A 17,924-nucleotide genomic window follows, 5' to 3' on the forward strand; every position below is an offset into this window, starting at 1 on the left:
CACCAAGTCACACTGTGCCTGTACAGGCCTTGGCAGTGGTGTTGGGCTGTGTGGCCCTGCCCCATGCTGTTCCTGCTGCAACTGTTACTGCAGGATAAGATTGTGTAGCATGGCAAATACCATAACAACTTGTATGCATGTAGCTTGTGAATACTGCAGAGCTTCAACGGATGTGTCCAGATACCAGAACTGTGAACTGAGTATCCCAAACACATGCACAAGTATATGTCTTGCCTGTGCATTCGCCTCAGTATGGTGTGAGTGTTCAGGTGTGTGTGCATTGCTGATGGGTGTCATCTGCCACGACACCAGTGTTTACCCAGCATCCCCCACTAGGAGACTGTAGGGGATGTCCATATTGGCATTGGTGTGCTACAGCTGTGTCAGAAGCAATATATCGGACACATCATAGCTTCCAGGGCAGACAGCACACACATTCAGTCTCATGCCCTGGCCATCGCATATGGCCTAGTTGTTGGAGGGTATGCCCCTGCAGTGACTGTAGGCCCTACCCAGCTCACTGGGTGGTGCTATGATGTGAATTTGTGTGCAGGCTATAGCACCCAGTACCCCAGGGTAGTCATCCATGTGGTTGAACAGATGCATATTGCTGGTCTAATAATCACGTGTGTTGAGGACATGTACGTGCTCACTAGCATGTGTTGACATGGCATCTGTGAACTGGTGCAATACTCTGGATGCAGATGCCTGTGAGATACCCATGATATCCCCAGTTGTGCTGTGTGAGGTACCTGTGGCTAGTACACCTAGGCCAACACATACCATGGTATCCACAGTGATGTGTTTCCCTCGGCCTGTTTGATGTGTCAGGTTTGGCAGGCACAGGTCAACAAGCTGCTGTGGGAGGTCTCTGTCCACCCCATAGTGCTCCAACATCCCCAGCCCATGTAGCCCCTGGTAAGTCACCCTCGGTCTATAAAGTCTTATGTCACCCCAGTAAGGGTTGTTCAGCAGCATACACATCCTCACTGCCCCAGCCTCCTGCTGCAGCCCGTGTGATTTGGTTGGACTGTGTCGTGAAATGTCCCTGCAGGTATACACCGGTGATGTAGAGTGCGGACGAAACCTGTGTGTGTGCTGCTTGCTCGCATTAACGTACTGTTCATGTGCGGGCTGGCCATGTCATCTGCTGATTGTGCTGATCAACACCTGTTTGTGCAGCCTGTACACACTGACTACTCCACCACTGCTGTCATCCCTCCCAATGTCACCAGGCAGGTATAGACACACCCCTAGCTTAGGTGTGCTAAGGTAGGAGCACTCCCGAGGCACAGTTCTGCAATGTACATACAGTATGCCTGACCCCCCTCCCATGCTGTCAACTATATTCAAGACCTGCACCCAGCTGACTACACACATACACTCCATGGACCAGCAGCACACCCTGGTGATAAATGTGATACACTATAGTCAACCTCATCTGCATAGTATAGTCTTCTAATGAATAGTTATATGACCCATACCGAACCTCCAAATTAATAACCACTGCTCAGTGTCACTCAGATCCATACACAACTGGCAACAGGTGCCTTACTATCACCATATTTGATGTCGCATGGTCTTCCCAGCAACAAAATAACCGGTGTCTACACGACTACAACCCGTGGCCCTGCAGACTACAGACGATGTGTATTACCACCACGCCATGGCAGATATACATAGATCCCAGGTTATCGCATACAGATCATCCAGCACAAACATTCAATAGTGCTGATGTCCCCAGACATATATGTTCACATCTATGTCCACCTCTACATCTAGATATATCATATATATTATTTGTATACATATATACATGTATATATATATATATATATATATATATATATATATATATAGACATACATACACACATATACATGTACACACATATGTAGATATGGCATTTACATCATGACAGCGGACCACAAACAACACGTGCCACCTGCATCATGTAGTGTTGTTACTATCAAGGCACGTGTGTTATGTTGCATCACATGGGTCAGACCGTATCTAGGGTAAAAGTAGGGCTGCCTACAGTTACTCACAAGACCTATTGGCGAATGTATGTGTTGACAACCCAGTGTCTTGGCAGAATATGAGGGCTGTGGACACTATATAGGTCAGCAACAAAACACACTGAACACATCCTGCAGCTAGCCACCCACAGATACCAACACATACGGTATAACAGCCAAACACACACACCTGCCATGCCTTGGAATCGAGCACCTACCTGTCTAGTCTACCACACTACAGCATTATGCAGTAACAGAACACGCTACCGAGTTACAGCATCACTGCACTCCCACAGGCATACACCTAGGTGAATGATATCATCCGCAAAGGTAAAGACACCGATAGGGAATGTATAGAGAGTGAGCAGTCTAAAAGCATATTACTGTGCCAAGGTAGACGTAGACAAACACACGACAGTGGTGTGAGCAGGACAACTGCCTATCTACAGAGCACTATTACAAAACTACATAGATACGAGACGCGCCACAGAGTGTACACCCTTCAAGACAGTCAACCAGTGTGTTCAATGTAGGCATCCATCCTGACGTGGGGTATGGACATCTGTTGCCTGGATGACCACCATCACTATACAGGATGTCAATGGCCATGCCCATACACAGAGGCACATCACCGACACAAGGTGTCACTGGGCATGCTCACACACTTAGTATCACACGTCCGTTTGGAACGTACTGTTTGTCCATCTACACAATGGCGTACTGGGCATGCTCACACACAGTAGAAGCGAAGGGCTATCTTGCATGCACACGGATTCTAAACACGGAAGGGCACAGTTTGGAATGTACTGTGTGTCCATCTACACAATGGCGCACTGGGCATGCTCACGAACTTAGCAGTTGCAAAGGGCTGTCTTGCATGCACACGGGTTCTAAACATGGAAGGGCACAGTTTGGAATGTACTGTGTGTCCATCTACACAACAGCATACTGGGCATGCTCACACACTTAGCAGTAGCAAAGGGCTGTCTTGCATGCACATGGATTCTAAACACGGAAGGGCACAGTATGGTGTTACTGTCCCCACGTACATGAAGGCCACTCACATGTACTGACCAGTACACACTCAAGAGCCATCACAGATGTCTCAGGTGCAGATCACAGAGGTAAACACCACATTCTACTATGTAGCCCTAAGACATCACCATGTCCTTGGACCAGCAACACACATCCATACATTACCACAACACCGTGTGACTCATGACCAGTGGACTGTACATAGGTCTACAGCAACTGTGCAGACTACACATGTACTGACGGGGTTCCATCATGTGTTATGCAATGCAATGATACCACTGTACATAACCAGGTCGGCTCTACACATAACAGGGGCCCTGGGTCTTACCCAGCTGTGACAGATGACTGTCGCTGTACACCAAAGAACACACATGTTTGGATATGACATACATGTAATCGCAGTGGATATGTGCATGGACCACACACACACACACACACACACACACACACACACAGCACATATGTACATAGCATAGCTTTTGCTGTCCTCCGTGCAGACAAGTGGCTACAGCAATCATACGCATGCACATGGAAGGTAGGGCCATGGCTGTTGAATGCTAACAGTACATGAGGTAGTAATATTGACCGAGGAAACATTCCCTCTGTACTAGTTACCCATGACACCCATCATATCATACAACAGTCCATGTGTTATGTATGTCATCACACATGTCCACCAATTGCAATGCATACAAACATGGCTATATGACAGGCATGTAGGACCAACACAGATGTACATGTTGTGGTGTGCATGCAGCTACCATGCATGTGCAGTAGCTGATGTATGTAATTCATCTGTGCCTAACTACAACATGCAGTTGCACTGCAGCCCCATCATTGACAGCTCTATATGGTGAAATAATGACAGTGCAGTAGGATGTACATCAGGTATGGATGGATGTGTGTACATAAAGTGGTGATCCACCTTTGCAGATGGATGTTTGCCGGGGACGGCTCACAGGTGTGTCACAAGCCATCCTACCATTACATGTGCAAACAGTACGCTATGTTACTGTTACTTGAAGGTGAAGACATAAAACCTACACAGTGGTTGGGTGTTACTGACTGTAAGTCACTTGACACCTGTAACACTTACATCCTCCCATGTGCATATAGCAGCACAATTTCCGAAGGTAGCATTGGTACACATAATGCGGCCAATACTGCTGTATGTCTGTCAGACGTATCATATAGCAGGTGTATCATTCACAGTACTGTCATGTGTGTTTGCTTGTGTGACCATATATGCCACATATGGTGGGGAATACATCCCAATTGTTACACACCCCTGTACACTGTTGTAGAGATCTGTACATACTGCAGTGTGGAAAGCATGACGTGGGCAGGGGTGGTGTGTGTATCACACACATGTCAGCTATCCATATGTGAATGACATTTGTGGACTCCACAGTGTGTGTGTATGTATATGTAGGTATGGCTGTCTGGTGCATGGAGTGAGGGTGTATGTTACCATACAGAACAGACAGGATCCCTAACCCCTCATGGTGATGCAGTCTACTACCCTGTTGATGCCATCGGTCTCTGCCTTACTGGCTACCTGTACATGTTCATTCTCTGTGTCACATCGTGTGGGTGCACAGTACTGTGAAGGTGATTACCACATAGGCAGGGGTCCTCACCTCAACACTATCGAGCGTGCATTATAGTGTTGTTGACACTGTGAGTATGGGCATGTTACTGTGTGTTCCTGTGTATGTCTGTGTGTGTTCTCGTCCTGTAATGTGACAGGGTATTACTACTACACAGTGAGGCCTCATGCTATCAAGTGGCCTCTAACGTTATCATCGGCCAGATCGCTGTGTAAACTCCCCGCACCATGTCAACATACCTGTGATTTGACCTGGTATGGATGTCACGTCTCTAGCCACTGTAGCCTATTAAACAGCCCACATGCTTCTGGATCAGTAGATGTGTGGACATCTGTGGTATGGTAGCCATTCTAACAGTCGGGTTGAGGCTATGTATAGCATGCTGGTATTGCCATACATGCCTGTGAGTACTCCACATTTACATATGGGAAACTGCAAACACTGCTACTTGTTGGCACATGCAAGTAGACTATAAGGAGGGAACCAGGGCATCATTACAAACATGCTGTTACTGTTCTTACCAAGACACATACTGTGAACATATAAAAATGCATTATAAACCTGTACTACATGGTATGTCTGGTGCATGTCAACAGTACACAACTAATGTAATACACACTTCTCTCACTATTCTGTTCACCCTGTGCATCAGACCATTTGAGCATGTCCCTGCACCGATGGTGTGGATGACAGGGATGCGGCACAGACATCATCATATGCACAGGGTGATAATGTTTGCCAGGGGCATAGGCTGCACCAGTGGATGACATCATGTGTGTGGGTAAGGGCCGGTGATCTGATTGGACATGTGTGGTCATTATGCATGTGGGTGTTGCAGTGCCCTACAGATGTTTTTGTTGCATGCATGTATGAGTGCACACAGTTCTGATTTTTGCCAGGCCTACACTGGGGTATTATTGACAGCTCCAGATTGTACAGACCAGGATGTACAGCTCACTGTGTCCAGCCATGGCCACATGACCTGTGCCTGCCAGGGATTGCACGGGCACTACCAGGCAGAGGTACAGATTGGCTACTGTCCGATGACACATGTCCACTGGAACCGTGTCCCCGCTGGAAACATCCAGGGCCACGTCCATGTGGCCTGCTGTGTCCTGGTGTGGACAGCGCAGCACCAGCTGCACTGCTACTGCTACCGGCGCTATGGGAGCGGGAATGTGAGGTGGCTCATTCACGCTGACCTGCACTAGGTGGTGCAGCTGGCCTACGTCAACGTGGCCTATGCCTCACTCGTACCAGATGTTCCAGAACAGACAGCTCACGCTTGCGGATTGCCATGCCACAGTCAAGGATTCTGACCATGTCACCCAATCGCCTGTCCAGAACATCAGCAATCTGCTGTTGAGCATTTGCCAATGCCTGGATGTTGTCATTTAGAATACAGAAGCCTCTACTCTTCTCTGTTCTGCCGTTCAGCATGTGCCTGTGCCACCATTACAGTCTGGAACATGCGTCTGGTGACACCAGCTGCTGCGCTCTGTCCTGCAGGTGCATGTCTGCCAGAGGTCCTCCTATGAGCAGCACTGGCCACATGCCTGTGTGGCATATCTGCAGTCATTACACTGACACCATGGTGTGGAGACACACCTTCTGTAGCCACCACACATTCCTGTTCCAAGCTAACACACGCTGACTGTCCTTCCTCTATGGCCACTGATGATGGAGTATGTGTTGGCATGAGAACTGTGTGCAGGGAAGAGGGGGACAAAGCTGGGATGGCAACCATTGGCACAGATTCAGCCCCTGACAACCCCTGCCTGTACCTCACGCATATGTTCATCACTGCTAGTGTCTGTGGGGACACTAACATCAGATGGACCGCAGGAGGGTAACGCATCTACATCACCTGTGAATGCAAAGAAAGACACAACATTACAATAGACACACACACACACAGACACACACACACACACACACATACACACACACAAACACACACACACACACACACACACACACACACACACACAGACACACCATGCATGTGATTTGACAGACAGCATGCAGCATGCATGTGATACAGCAGATGGCATGCAGCTCAGACATTAATAGTGGTAGTTAGCATACCTCTCTGGGTTGCACACAACAGCAAGCAGGTGTCATATCAGTAGTCATGCAGTTCACACAATCATGGGAGTAAGCATGCATCCCTGTGATACACCATGTGGACCAGCACAGGTTAACAGTACGCATGGCTGAAGTGACCTTGACATGTAACCTGCTCATGTGTGCATTGACATGCATACATGTCTGACACAATGGTGTCCTGACACATGTACAGTGTTGTAATGGGTATCACATTGCAGTGTTGTTTGTATGCCCTACAGATAGAATGCACGTTTAGCAAATGTGCATGAGCATGGAAGGGTAGTGTGAGGCATCTACATTGCTATACAGTGTGAAGTACAGACACTGTGCCATTGCATGGCATCATGAGGCATCTATATTGCTATACAGTGTGTAATATGCACACATTGCATAGCCATAACTGCGTGCATACACATGACATAACTGTGGATTGTGACCCACATTGCTGAGGTGTATACACACCAAACCATGCTGTGTCATGTGACAGGTCACTGGAAGACCTACGGATGACACCCCTGCACAACTACTACAGAGTCTTAGCTGCCTGGCAACCATGTCCACACATGGCAGACTTGTCAATACACCATGTCCCACATGACATTGATGTACCACACACACGCGGTGCACGGCTGACGGTGATGTCCTACAGCAGCAAGGGAAATATACGGTATCTGTGGCCTGATGTGGTGTCAATGTCTGTGGAAGCTGTACAGGTGACTACTGTCATGCTATGACACAGTCGTGATGTTCAACACATCTTATATGGTCGACTTACTTGACACCTCCACTAGCTGTGCACAGGCTTTTAGGATGTCCAGTGTACCACATCAACTGTATAATCAGTCAAATAAGGCTATAGTTGGACCATGTGTGGACAATGTGCAAAAGGGTGTATATGCATCACATCTACTGTGTGGCTACATGTCTCTGGCCATCCTCCATGACCATGTGTGAACATCTGTTGGCTAAATGTTTGTGATGGCCGTCTATCTCACATGTCTGTGTAGTCCCATATGACATACACCCATAGATGTCAGATATGTCACTGTCCACAGGGCTATGCAGACAACGAGTTGTATGTTTGGTATGTGGGGTATGTATTATGGCATAGTGTGACAGTATTGCAGCCAGAACACTACATGTCTGGGACATGTCAGATGGCACATCACAATGTGTGCACCCATTGCAGGGGCATATAACACAATGGTGACTCCTATGGACTGCCCGTATCCCAGCTTACTGTGTGGTACTGTTTGCGTACCACACATGTGTTGTTCCACTGTATAGTACATATGCCTACATTGAACAACACCTCCACCGCTGTATGCATATTCATGCTCAGCACTTGTTCAGAACTTGTGAGCACTTCATGAGCTACTAATTACTATAGCACCCATTCCAACTCATTTCTTACAAGTACATTGTCTGTCCTTACATTTCCAGCTTGCTTACAGTACAACAGCTGTTGTACATACGTAACTCACATATCTTGTGAGACATGGTTGAAAATACAGGCATGTCCAACTGCCACGTATCAGTGCTATTGCCTGTCTATATGATGAATATGGTGAACATGTGGCAATAGAGCAATTGTCTCATGTACACAGTCAATGCTCACCTCCCAACATACGACACTACAGACTGTGGGAGATGCACATATGTAGCCATGCTGGGGGTAATGCTCTCATCAACCCAGACAGAACCTGACATTCATGTGGCAACGTGTAACATTTGCAACACACTCCACTCATCACATAGTCTCACACGATCTCCACCACCACAGGCCACACATAGTATGAATATGACATTTGCAGAACCTCTCCATACTCTGTGTAGGCACCAGAGGCAGCCCCCATCACCAAACAGAACAACAATTACTTATAGCCCACAGACTCATGTGTGCCCATCAAATAGAGACAATAGGGTGTTATAACATACCCAACACACCAGTCATAGGCGACTCTGTAGGTGGTCACACTGATGTCCCACTCAGCAGGCTACACTAGGCGATAGTCGCTTACATCTAGCTGTTGGGTAACTGGTTCTGCAACATAACCTATGCACCCATGCCACACCTCACCAGGTACAATTTGACTGTCATTCTCCATGTTAGTGTGACTGCCCTGAGATATAACTTCCCAGACTACATGTGCAGGGACATGCAATAGCTCTCCGGTCTTGTAGCCCAGAAAGTATCGGCCAAGCCCTGGTGAGCATTCTGCATTCATCTAGACTAGATACCACTGTACAACAACTGACTGTTTCACTTCAACAGTTGCCTATGCTTCTGCTGTAATTCCACAGGCATCCAGTATCTGTCCACTTTGAATGACATGGTCAACAAAACACGATGCTTTGGCACAGATGACCTGCACCTGTCAGCCCTGGGAGTACAGATAACATGTAAGGCTCTTGCTGCTCCTATACTGCCTGTCTTGCACAGTTTCCAATAACATTCACCACCAGAATGGAACAGGCAAGCAAAACATGGGGTCATGTGACTCAATGCTTGACATCATCTCTGACGCATGCAGGCAAGGCACTCCTTATAATGGTCCACTTCAATATCTCTGCAGTGACTGGGACCTGCCTCTAGGTTCTGCAGAGAACACCTGCACTGACAGGTTATACGCAGACCACACCTTTCAGTCATGTAACCTGGACCGAAACACCCACGGCTGAGGTGTGTCCATATTTCACTATGTTGTACACACCTCCTGGCTGGTTACTTAGCACAATGCATCAGAGGTGATCCACGTGCAACTAACTGTGGCCAGAACTGCTATAGACATTGTAACATGCTACGGATTCAACAACATACCCCACGGTTACCGGACCTCATTTCTTGGTGCACTGGACAGTAGGGTTCAGACAGATACTACTGATGTGCGACTGACACTACCCCACACTTAACTGGGATAGCTACTCATGTATCGACACATTAGGCCAATGCTGTCCAGGATTAATAACCTCCACTCGGCTGGATCAACCCATATACACCACCACCAAGACCAACAATATCCTAGACATGGACATTACTAACATGTCACTGGTGTTCCACACCTGTGGTTATCCCCTCGTTGGTAGTTTCCAAACATATGCTAATCACTCTTGTTATCCACATCCCGGCACCACACCTTTCACGGCATACACAGTACAAGATTAGTACAACGCCTACTACAGACGTCTTATGACAGCAGTAGTAAACGTCATGACACCAGTGCAGATGGACCATGCACATACAAAAGCTGAAACATACCCCAGTGCACTTCATTAGGTTCATAGGTTCATAGGTAGATACTAGGCTATCTGCCCTAGGGCATTTATAAGCCTAGCCAGAATGTATTTGGCTTCTGCCTCCCTATTAGATTAGCCTACTGTGCCTCTGCAAAGTAGGTGACAGAAGGTACCCTTTTAAGATTAGTTTACTGTGCCTCTGTCATTAGCACTTACACGACTGCATGGATCATGCTATTCCAAACAGAGCCATGATGGTACCCACTAGATAATGGATGCCACTCTGGGGGTCCAGTTCCATGGACATAATGTACAACAAAAGGTGGAGGCTGTTGCAAAGTGGAGTACAATCCCTTGGGTGGGGTAGCTCACTGGTCAGCCTCAGTAGGGCTCCGGGATCCCTTATCACATCTTCCAAACCAAGCTACGTAAACATTACTGCAACACATTCCAGGGTGTACCACAAAGCATTATGGAGGTATGTCAGTAGTCAATGGCAATACCCACATCTGCTCTGACATACGACGGTTACTCAGGAACATTACAGAACCGAGTGATGTTGGCAACATCCTGGCAGATGGGTTCAATGCTAACTTTACACCCTCTCACTCCCTAAAGGGCCATAATCCATGCAGGAACATTGCGGTGTCCCTGCAGTCACAACTACACAGTTCCAACCTGCACTCTCTAAGGCCTGGAACACAGACTTCATGTGACCGTCCAACATCCCAGGCTGTGATTTACACAAACCTCAGAATGACATGTCTCCCCACTTGGCCACCAGATTCACTAATAGCCTTGTATCAGACATTGTGCCCCCCGAATGGCACACAGCAACAGTTATCACACACCACACAGGTGGCGCCGCAATGAACCAGAGGGACTATTGCCCTATATGCCTGAATGGACTGTTCTGCAAGGCTATGGGGCACATAATCATGGAAGTCATTCACAGAGACATTGGTGGGCTCCAGACCTTTGATGCCACCCAGGTTGGACTTGTTAGGGCCAGAACATGGCTCCTACACCTGGTGGACTCCTTTGATACAGTTACCAGGGTAGATGATGATGGTAAGGGGGTCCACACAGCCTACATTGTCCTCTCATTGGTTTTCAGCACAGTTCTCCATTCTGGTATTGACAACATACACATCCACCTGCACATCAACCCCTACATCTCAGGATGTTATGCAAAGTGGCTCACGGACAGGACCCACACAATGAGGGTAGCATACCATAGTACCTATTGTATTTCAGTTACACTTGGCATACCACAGTCCTCAGTCATAGGGCCCCTCATGTTCAGTATATGCTTCCCTCAGGTACAGGCTAGCACTGAGGGACTTTCCCTGACTAGGTTTCCAGACAACTGCATACAAGGTGCCATGATTGATCCACCAGCTGATACAGACTCCCTCCATAAGGGTGTCACTGTGACGGATACCTGATGTTGATAACATGGCCTCAAGCTGCATGACACATGGTGCATGAACATCCCCTTTGGATTACACCAATCACCCACTGACTATCACATAGGTGGTAGTCCCCTACATACATGTGACATTACACGGGATCTTAGTACACACGTATGTAGCACCCACTCCTTTGATAACCATATTGCCAATGTGGCGTGGATATCCTTCTACGTAGCCACCCTTATCTGTACTGGGTTTGTAGCTGGAACAAAGGCACCCATTGTACCTCTAAACTCCTGATGTATACACACATTCAAGGGTACAACACCCCGTTTAGGGTGTACCTTACAGAACAGCAATGGCTTTACATACCACAACATTAACACACCATGAGGATTATTGAGCTCCGAAGGCTGACGTATGCGGCAGAACTACGGACACCACGACAGTACACATTTGCATACTGCATACTCAGGGGTGACCTCTGCTGAACATACAGGGCCCATGTCCACAACAATATTCATGGATATACTCCACATAAGCGACATAAGCAAAAGCCACTGAGAGCAACGTGCTCATGGATATGTGCACAAACGCAACAATGAGTGGGATGTTCTTGAGGGTTACATTCCCAAACCAGACACTCACCATGCTTTGGAACATGATTCCTATGTACATCACGCAGGGACACTCAGTAGCACTGTTTATGAGATACCTCACTTGGTGGATGGGAGACACACATGTACGCCAGGGATCACTGCAGTGGCTGTACTGTGCAGAGGTGCAGGTAACACATGGATCTGCTGTCCACAGACAGGACACTACCCTAGAGAGGTGCCGCCAGTGTAAACACTGTAGTTAGGCTTACACATAGACTTGCCAGACAGAATAGTACCTCACTATGAACCTGTGAAGCTATTACATGATCTTTGTGCATGGTTAATTGAGTAGCTCTTCCATTTCGATTAGCTATCATGCTGTTACAGTGTCCCATGACTACAAGCCATATGTATCCTGTTATTGTGTATTGTACATGCCAACAGATGATACCTTTTGTTTGCATGATATAACTGTTATGCTGTGTAGAATATCTGACATATCTACTTACAATACTGTACATTACACATATTTTACATATTATCCCATAATGCAAAGCATACTTGCACAGCAAGACCACCTTAGGCATGTTATTGTCGTTATATGCCCATACACATGCCTACTGTGACAGTTATATCAACATATACTATCCCCTGCTATGGCACGTACTTGTTGGACATACCCTACCACTGATGGTGGGTGGTGTGGAATTGTTCTGTTTAAAGCCCTCATGTAGCATCCCTTGTGGTGTCTGTGATGTTTACCTTGTGGCCCACAGCAGGACACACAATTTCTACAAGCATTAATATGCTCAGCAAGACATCACTACATAATACCTTTTCCCACTTTATGCATTGTGGACACTTTTAATTAATACAAAACAGGCTATACATACCCTAACATACTGAGTATTCTACATACCTTGTTAGCATTCCGAACCTTCGTACATATCTCTCTTACACCTTTACTGTTTAAATGGTTCTATGGTATGAGCATACTGTTTGAATGTCTGGCAAGTCATCCTTATATACGTCGATACCTGTAACATGTGGTTTCCTGCCACCAATTGGTGTTCCTGAATAAATTATTACATGCACATCAGCTGTGCAGCTACTCCATTCGCCAATTATGCAGCAACAGTGGGGTATAATTGAATTCTCCACTTGGGTGTTGCCCTTTTGCCCTACCTTCGGGGAGACGGCCTGTATGTGTTTTGTTGTGTGGAATTGCAACTGCTATTTGTAGAGACACGGATATTTTGGATTCATGTCCCCCGTGGATTGTGTGTGACAGCTAGAGTATGTGGTTCTACATGTGAGTGTACCTGTCATCTCAACCGTCTGATAAGGGACTATTGCAAACAAAATCTGTAACATCGCCATCTGTTCCATTATACAACAGCTACGATTTCACATGGCGCCTTTACAAATGTGTTTCTCACAAGGTATGTTAACGCTTCTGCAGATGAAATTGAGTGAGTGGTGTTTGTGATGTTATTACAGTCTGTATTGCTATTGTTTAATGTGTGGGAGATATAGGTGGGTGTACATAGCATATACAGTTTTGTGGGGACTGCATTTATACTTATTCCATACATGTGTGTGGGCTCCTTCCCTAATTGAAGACCTATCAGTTAGTAGACTGAAACTATGGTTGTTACGAGCTTATACATTGGGCCATTCTTAATTGGTTTCTATATAGTATGCAGGTGAGGTTGATACTTCCATACCTCCGGAAATACAGCAATATGTAAAGGAATGTTACTAAATGACAGCTGTCCCATGTATTTCTGTCACAGATATTTGCACTCATTGCAGTTGTGTTGGTGACTGAACCTCTTTGGCATGGGTTGCCACCTTTTCAAATGGCCATAGTGGGACATTTGCAAAACACACATCGGTGTTTACAGGCCGACACATACCCATGGTCAGTACACAAGATAGCACATACTTTTATCCTGAATACATACTTATTCTTGTAGCACTTTAGCTACTTATCATGTTTCATGTAACATTTACGTTTTTTAGATACAGGCATAACTATTTAATGCAACTATTACATAATATATGGGACATAATTATGTCCTACAATCTCGGACATTTGCTCTTTTTAATATTTTTTGTCAGGACACAACTGCCCAGGGAGGGGCTGTCCCTCTTAAAGTGGGACAGGTGGTAACCGTATGCTTATGGCCAGCTATAACCACACCTACCGTAATGATCTACCTCTGAGTTAGCACTAACAGACACATGATGCAAATACACACACACATTACAGTCTCACGGAAACGCACACGGCACCCTCAACACACACATGCACAGACTACGGCAATCACAAACACAGTTGAACACAGTACCTACATGGACCACAACACTGGCAGTGATAACTAAATGTCCCTTAATATCTTGATAATATTACACGCAGTTCTAGTGTTCCGGTGCTGTGTTCTTTCGGTCTTTCAGCCTCGTGATTACGCGTGTCGGTATGTGACACATTCCATAGTTGGCAGTATCCTATTTATTTGTACCTCCATGGTAGTGTACATGTCATTGACCTATCAACATATTTGCAGATATAGGTGAATCCATATATATCAACATATATCTCTCTATCACCCTTTCTATCTCTATTATGTATATATATATATATATATATATATATATATATATGTATATATATATATATATATCTATGACAGAGAGAGTGGCAGGCAGAATACACCTTTCATTGTGTACATGTCGGTGTATACTGTTACCTGGACTCCGCACGTTTGTGTTTGAACCTGTCACATTACACACCTGACGTTGGTACATCTTGGATAGCTTAGTGTTAGGTGATTGTGTACATGATTGCATGTTCTACTCCTGGCAGTGGTCATTTTACCCTTCAGAACAGGCACTATTAGTACAGGGGTGAATAATGCTGGTTTCACCTGTTCTGGACATCACTGACCATGATCTGCACGATATTCAGAGAAGCTTAGCCCTGTTTCGCACATATCCGTATAGTCATATTTAAATGATGCTTACCAGCACTGGGCAATGCATATTCCCACTAACATGTGCTAAACATGATCTGATGACCTGCATCCAACATGCATTATTCGGGCCTTCGGGATTACATTACATCCCTTGCAGGATGTGGGACCGGGAACATGCATGACAGTCATTGCATTTACCACTTGGGCATCTGGGATTTGTACACATGTTATGGTGTTTTGTATGTGGACTGTACTATGGCTGTTACTCCATACTGCAATCAAATGGGTAACTCAGTTAGTTTACATATGGATGATACCTGTTAATGGTATGTCCAAGTGATGTTTAATGGATGTGCTCCAGCATTGGGTATGTATGTCACAGTGAGCCACACACTATAATGTGCTACACCTTCACACAACCTTAGGTGGAGCATGCTGGGGTGACAGATACCTGTCATGGGTACACCCCATTCTTTGCCACTACATCCATGATTACATTATATGGAGCCCCTCATTAATGCACCAGGGAATCCATGCAGAGTGTGTGGGGAACAGTGATTACACACATGGATCCCAGCAATTGGATCTGCTCCACTGAGCGACAGTTGGCTACTTGATGTGGTGGTGACAGCAGACACTGTTTGTCTCGATTGATGAATGGCCTTTGACAATCGGGCGTGTACCTACCAATGTACCTAGCAACCTATACACACAATAGCAACATATGCTGATAGGTGCGTGTACTGTTCAGGTGTTGACATTCCTTGTTCCAATAGCTGTTGTGTGTACAATGGTTGAGGGCTGCCTATGTAGGATTCTCACAGTAGGCCACCTATACATTACAATTTACAGGTGGTCGTGTGTGTGTGCCATCCATTTTACTGTGTGTGCAGGTGGAGAGATGTGTCAGTCCATAGGGGCCTACACTGTCAGAGTATGTGTTATATGTTCCCTCTTTGCCAAGGCATAGGCATATTGGGCACACCTCCATCTGCCTACTGGGGCTGGCACAGGGTGTTCATGGTCTGAATCCCTCTGTGCCTATAATGGCCTTGGCAATTGCGGTGGGCTGTGAGGGCCTTCACCATTTTGTGCCTGCTGCAGCTGTTTCCCCAGGATCATATTATGTAGCATGGCACATACTATGAGGATGTGGGCACACGTGCCTGGAGAGTACTGCAAGGCTCCAGCAGATATGTCCAAGCAACGGAACCGTGATTTCAGCATCCTGAACACACGCTCTATGATGATTCTGGTTTGTGCATGTTGCCTCATTATGGCGTTCTTGCATGGGTGTGTGTGCATTTCTGATGGGGGTCATCATCCACGGCTCCAGTGCATAGCCAGCATCCCCCAAAAGGTGGCCATGTGGGATGACCCCCTGACAAATACCTGATACAGCTGTGAGGCATGCCAGATGTGGGAGTCATGGTAGCTTCCAGGGCTGCCAGCACACACATCCATGATAATGCCCTGGGCATTGCACATGACCTGGCGGTTGATGAAGTGGTATCCCTTGCGATTTATGAAGTGCCTACCATGCTCACCGGGTGGTGACTTGATATGTATGTGTGTGCAGTCTATCACACCCAGTACCTCCGGGTAGTGTGCCACATGGTGGAAGAGACGCATATTGCTGGCCAACTCCTCCTGAGTTCGGGGGAAGTATATATGCTCATTGGCATGTGGTAACAGGGCATCCAGGAACTGGTGTAGTTCCCTGGATGCTGATGACTGTGAGATCCCCATTTTATCTCCAGTTGGCCTTTGGAAGGTACCTGTGGCTAGTATTCACAAGCTTACACATACCTTCATGTCCACTGGGATGAGTTCCCCTCTGTTGTTTCTGGATCTCAGGCGTGGCCGGCACAGCTCAACTATTTGCTGTACGATGTCCCTGTCCACCCTGTAATGCTCTACTATCTCCAGATCATGTAGCCCCTGGTAGGTTACTCTTGGTCTGAACACTCTTCTCCTCCTCTGGGGCCTGCGGTGGTTGTCAGCATCATCCTCCACAACACCGTCAGTCTCTAACACATGGTGATGAATCACAGCTATGGCAGCTCCCAACATGTACATTGTAAAGGTTCCCTGTATGTTTACACCTATGGTGCAGTGTTTGGGAATACACAGGTATGTGTGGGGTGCTTTCACGCTTTATACTATTGTGCTGTGAACACCGATGATGTCATAGGGTGTGTATGTATGATCGTAGCTACAGGGTATCTTATGTGTTTTACGACAGGAACTACTATTGTGGTGCCTTTGGTGTTGAATTACATTTGGCTGCCGTGGAATACCTCTTGCCCTTCCCTTTACATTTCTTCATGTTTCACCTCCCATTTTCTGGCATGCATCCAGCAGCCTGCTTTCATTTGTACTTTCCTACACCTGGCTTATCTTGCGTAATGTGTTCTATTGCCGGTCTACTGCAGGTTTGCTTTGCTCTGCTATGACAGTGCTCTTATCTTTGCAATCCGACACCTCCCCTGACCTTCCTGTTTGAGCTATGGTGCGCGGTGCGTGCATCCGCTTACCGGGTTTCGGGTATGTTTTCCTCCCCGTACACATGCGCTTTCGGGCACCATATGTGCTCTCAGCTAAACGATGCTATACCTACCTCCCCATCCCTGTCCTGCGGCTTTGCTTAGCAACAGCCAGGACGAATTTGCATTGCTCCAATGTGCTTACAGCTATGGTGGCACACCCCACTGCTGATGTCATGTATACCTCTAAGCCACTCCTCAGTGTTGTAGCGCTGCGGCGTATGGTACATCCTTAGTCCGGCGGGACGTTTGCGATTCACTATTGCCTGCCTCATTTGCATGGCATTGACTACTAATTCCTAGTTACCATGCCGAACACTGTCACAGACCCTTAGCAACCCTTGCAGCTTGGTTGTGGTGTACCATGCATACCATTG

This window comes from Protopterus annectens, chromosome 3.part1, assembly GCF_019279795.1.
Source record: "Protopterus annectens isolate FY-2018-M chromosome 3.part1, PAN1.0, whole genome shotgun sequence".
NCBI lineage: Eukaryota > Metazoa > Chordata > Ceratodontiformes > Protopteridae > Protopterus > Protopterus annectens.